This window comes from Lathyrus oleraceus, chromosome 5 (assembly GCF_024323335.1).
Source record: "Lathyrus oleraceus cultivar Zhongwan6 chromosome 5, CAAS_Psat_ZW6_1.0, whole genome shotgun sequence".
Lineage (NCBI taxonomy): Eukaryota > Viridiplantae > Streptophyta > Magnoliopsida > Fabales > Fabaceae > Lathyrus > Lathyrus oleraceus.
In genome coordinates this window covers 125,369,442-125,375,335 of record NC_066583.1, presented here as the reverse complement: position 1 = coordinate 125,375,335, position 5,894 = coordinate 125,369,442, and positions in this window count along the sequence as shown.

Below are 5,894 nucleotides of genomic sequence, written 5' to 3'. Positions count from 1 at the left end.
CCATGCAAGAGGAACTCGAGCAGTTCACAAGGCATGAAGTATGGGAGCTAGTTCCAAGACCTGAAGGGTCCAACATCATTGGTACCAAGTGGATCTACAAAAACAAATCTGATGAGAAAGGAGTAATTACTAGAAATAAAGCAAGACTAGTAGCTCAAGGATACACTCAATTTGAAGGGGTAGACTTTGATGAGACATTTGCTCCTGTGGCTAGACTTGAGTCCATCAGATTGCTGTTGGGGGTAGCATGCATCCTGAAGTTTAAGCTATTCCAAATGGATGTGAAGAGTGCATTCTTGAATTGCTACCTGAATGAAGAAGTCTATGTGGAACAACCCAAAGGGTTCGGTGATCCTAACCAACCGGAGCATGTATACAAGTTGAAGAAAGCCTTGTATGGGTTGAAGCAAGCACCCAGAGCTTGGTATGAAAGGTTAACCGAATTTCTGACCTCAAATGGATACAGAAAGGGTGGCATAGATAAAACCTTGTTTGTGAAGGATGAAGAAGGAAAAATCATGATAGCTCAAATCTATGTTGATGATATAGTCTTTGGTGGAATGTCAGAACAAATGGTTAAGAAATTTGTTCACCAGATGCAGTCTGAGTTTGAAATGAGTCTAGTGGGAGAACTGACCTATTTCCTTGGAATGCAAGTAAACCAAATGGAGGACTCTATGTTTCTCTCCCAAAGCAAGTATGCCAAGAACATAGTTAAGAAGTTTGGTATGGATAATGCCAGGCACAAGAGGACTCCTGCTCCTACTCATCTGAAGTTAACCAAAGATGATGGAGGACCTAGTGTTGATCAATGCCTGTACAGAAGCATGATAGGTAGTCTGCTGTATCTAACTGCAAGTAGACCTGACATTTCTTATGCAGTTGGAGTGTGTGCCAGATACCAAGCAGAGCCCAAGGTGAGCCACTTGAATCAAGTCAAAAGGATTCTCAAGTACATCAATGGGACGTGTGACTATGGGATGCTGTATTCACATGGGTCTGAGCCTGTCCTATCTGGGTACTGTGATGCTGATTGGGCTGGAAGTGCTGATGACAGAAAAAGCACATCAGGTGGATGTTTCTTCTTAGGAGAAAACCTCATATCGTGGTTCAGCAAGAAGCAGAATTGTGTCTCTCTGTCCACTGCAGAGGCTGAATACATAGCTGCTGGAAGCAGTTGCTCCCAACTGGTTTGGATGAAACAAATGCTCACTGAGTACAATGTCTCTCAAAATGTCATGACATTGTTCTGTGATAATCTCAGTGCCATCAATATCTCCAAGAATCCCATCCAACACAGCAGGACCAAACATATTGACATTAGGCACCACTTCATCAGAGATCTGGTGGAAGACAAGGTGATCACTTTGGAACATGTAGCCACGGATCTTCAACTGGCTGACATATTTACAAAGGCTCTGGATGCTACTTAGTTTGAAAACTTAAGGAGAAAACTGGGAATATGTCTCTCTGAGACCTTATAGCAACCACTGATGTTGGGAATAAATTGTTTAATATCTCTGTCTATTAAACAATTTGTACTAAGTTATGATTGGTCACCAGATCATAGCTATGCTACCTGTATCAAGGGTGGATACAAGAGGGTAAGGAGACACCCTACTGTGAGAAGGCCAATGTACCTGCAGGAGTTCAAGGATGTTGTTCATGCAGGAGTGGTTCTGGATGTCAGAAACAAAATCAGGGCATCTGATATGGTGGTACCTACTGTAAAGCAAAAGTGGGTGATTACTTGATCGAAGCTGTGAAGCAAGATCAAGGGGATGTTAACTTGGTTGAAACTGTGAAGTAAAACCAAGTCTGGAACTCTGTCATTGTGCTCTAGCTATGTTGTTGGCTTTGGCAACATTTTTGACAAAAAGGGGGAGTAATAACCACCACCACACCACCACTACCCCTGACAAACAGAGTGGGTCTCTACAACAGACTCTCATGACAGATCTGAAGATTCCCTCCCCTGCAGCAACTGTGTGTGTGCTGCTGCGTGAAGTTGTTATTTAACTTCCATGTGTGTGAGTGTGCTGCCACTCTGAGTGTATTAGCTAGTATTATTCCGCTGCTATGAACTCTGTTATGGGGATCAAAGTGTTTTAGCCAAAAAATTTCCAAAGGGGGAGTTTGTAGGTGTTTAATTGGCTGCATTATATGGTAAAACACTAATGTCTTGACTGATGTCATAACATGTATGTGTGACTACATTGTAGTTACTGCAGGACTAGCTAACACAGGATTTATTGAATGTCAAACTGGATGTTGTGACACTCATACCTGTTAACAGATACTAAGGAATAGAACAGCAGGAGTTCTGTTAGAACTTAGTATTTAAGTGCAGTCTGGTTATCAAGGAAGAACCAGACCTGACATAAGGCCGACTGATTGAATGTCAAACTGGATGTTATGACATTCCTCATTGAAATCAGCTGCTGAAGATTAGACAGGGTGGTGTTCTGTTATACTTCAGCATGTAACTTAGTTTGTTCTTCAAGAGAATAACAAAACTAACTTAAGGCCAAATGTGTAAATGTTAAGTTGGACACTTTGACATTTATTAATGTAAGCTGTTACTGTAGTATGGTCATTTTGATCATGTACAGGTCAGCAAAATTGTACAGTCTGTTTTCTGGAAAAACAGACTCAGCATATGGACCTTGATGTCAAGCTGAATGTCGTGACATTCATGCCTGACAGCATATGCTATATTGTAGGTTGTTCAATTTTCTGTTTCAGCTTTTTCTCAGGCTATTCTTTAGGAAGTCAACAGCTTAGAGAAAAACCAGGAAATCAACAACCAATCTACATTCAATGAACCTAACAAATAGCCTATTTGTTAGTAACCTAAATGTTGAATTTATGGGAACTTGTGTGACCTTAAATTCAGGAGAATACAGGTGCAAAAGCCCAGGATGCTGCAATATAAAAAGGAAGGCGTTCCTTCATTCAGTTTCGGGGATTTTGAGGCGTGAAGATTTTGTGTGTCCATCATACTTCACTGCTGTATTTTTGTGAGTCTAGTATTAGACGTATCTTGTAAGCCAAGCAATTATCAAGTAGATGATAGCTTTGGCATAGGGTGTTCATTGAGTTGTAAGTGTTGTGTCACTCAAAGCTTTTAAGCGTGAGTGCTGTGTATCTTGATTTAAGCTGTGAAGCATAATCAAGAGTTGTTTTTGAAGTGTGACTTCAAAGTGTCTTTAATATCACTGAGGTGATTGAAGGGGAGTGAGTAGGAACTCTGATCTTAGGTTAAGATTGAAATTGCATTGGGTAGGGATTAAGTGATAAGTTGTAAACGGGTGAGTTTAGCTTTGAATTGATACTACTAATAGTGGATTTCCTCCCTGGCTTGGTAGCCCCCAGATGTAGGTCATGTTGGACTGAACTGGGTGAACAATTACTTGTGTTATTTACTGCACTTACTGTTAAGTTCTGCATAATCCCTGTCTGTGCAGAATTGGATGTCATAACAACCAGTGTGACATCCAAAGTCTGATAACTAGAATTTCACTATAAACAACAACTCCAACCCAATGGGAAATCTGATAGGGACAAATAAAACAAGGGGTGAGATTTTTGGACTTCAAAGCTTTCCCAACACCAGTCATATGAATGACTCTCTGAAACACATAATCACCCTCACGAAATTCAAGAGCCTTCCTTCGCTTATCGTGATAGCTTTTTTGCCGACTTTGAGATGCTTTCATCTTCTCTTTGATCATCTTCACTTTCTTTATAGTCTGTTGCATAATCTCTGGTCCAAGAACAATATTCTCTCCATACACATACCAACAAAGAGGAGTCTTACACCTCCTCCCATACAATGCTTTGAACAATGACATCTCAATACTCGAATGATAACTGTTATGATAATTAAACTCTATCAATGGCCGAAAATCATCCAAATCACATCACTGCTCTAAGACGCAAGCCCTAAAAAGATCCTCCAAATACTATATAGTCCTCTTAGTCTGACCATCAGTTTGTGGATGATAAGTAGAACTTAACTTCAACTTAGTACCAAGAGCTTCTCGTAAACTCTCCGAAAACCCAAATGTAAATCTCGAATCTATATCTGACACTATACTCGATGGAATACCATGAAGCTTCACAATTATAGAAATGTAAATCTTAGTCAGCTTTTGTAGTGAAAAAGTGACCTTAATTAGAAGAAGTGTGCCAATTTAGTCAGCCTATTAATGATCACCAAAACTCAATCAAACCCCATCAGAGTATTCGGCAACCCGTCACAAAATCCATTGATATATTATCCCACTTCCATTTGGGAATATCCAATGGTTGCATCAGTCCATATGACTTCTAGTGTTGAATCTTTGACTTCTGGAAAGTCATACATGAATATACAAACTGTGCAACACCTCTCTTCATTCCTGGCCATCAAAACATTTTCTTGAGATCTTGGTACATTTTGGTAGCTCCAGGGTGAATACTCAAACTGCTTCAGTGACTCTCCTCTAAAATAGTCTTCTTAAGTTCTGGTACATTAGGTACACAAACTTTATCTCAAAACTTAAGAATCTTATTCTCATCGACTCTAAAATATTCATTTTCATTAGCCGATGAAAGACGACCAACCATGGCTACACCAACTTTTGACTCTCTCTGACCTCATCAAGAAAACCACTAGTCAGCTTCCACATGCCCAATTTCATACTACCTGCAGTCACCTCGCACACCAAATATAAATCTCAGAATTGTTCAATCAAGTCCAACTCTCTAATCATCAAAGTTCCCATGTGCAAGGACTTCCGACGCAAAGCATATGCTATGACATTAGCCTTACAATGATGGTAGTTCAAACCAAACTTGTAATCCTTCAAAAATTCCAACCATCTTCTCTGCCTCATATTCATATCCTTCTAATTAAATAAATACTTCAAACTCTTGCGGTCGCTGAATACCTTGAATCTAGAACCACACTAGTAATGCCTCCATAACTTCAGCACGAAAACTACAGTTGTTAACTCTAAATCATGAGAACGGTAGTTCATCTCATGAACCTTCAGCTGTCTCAAATCATAAGCTACAACCTGCCTATTCTGCAAAAGCACCCCACCAAATCCCGTCTTGGATGTGACACAATACATAACAAAAGGTTTGTTCAGATAATTCAATATCAACATTGGCGCAGTTGTCAATTTCTTCTTCAATTCTCGAAAATTTTCCTCACACAACATGTCTCACACAAAGGCTTGAGCCTTTCATGTCGAATAAGTAAAAGGTAAGGCTAACTTAGAAAAATCTTCAATAAATCTTCTAAAATAACCAACCAACCCCAAGAAACTTCTAATCTCGATAACTGATTTTGGAGCCTCCCATTGCAGTACTGCATCTACCTTAGAAGAGTTCACTACTATACCGCCACTGGAAATCATATGACCAAGAAAACTCACTTTTCGCAACCAGAACTCACATTTGGATAACTTTTCATACAGTTTCTTCTCTTTCAAAACCTGTAATACATTATGAAGATTTCATGCATGGTCTTCATCTGATTTAGAGTATACCAGAATATCATCAATGAAAACCACTACGAACAGATCCAAATAAGGATGGAAGATCCTATTCATATACTCCATATACACACCAGGAGTATTAGACACACCAAACGAAATCACTGAGTACTCATAATGACCTTATCATGTCCTGAATGTAGTCTTTGGGATTTCTTCATCCTTCACTCGAATATGATGATAATCCAATCTCGAGTCGATCTTACTGAAAATACAGGCACCCATTAACTGATCCATAAGGTCATCGATTCTAGGAAGAGGATACTTATTCTTGATTGTGACCTTATTCAGATGACGATAATCCATCAATAATCTCATACTATTGTCCTTCGTCTTCACTAATAACAT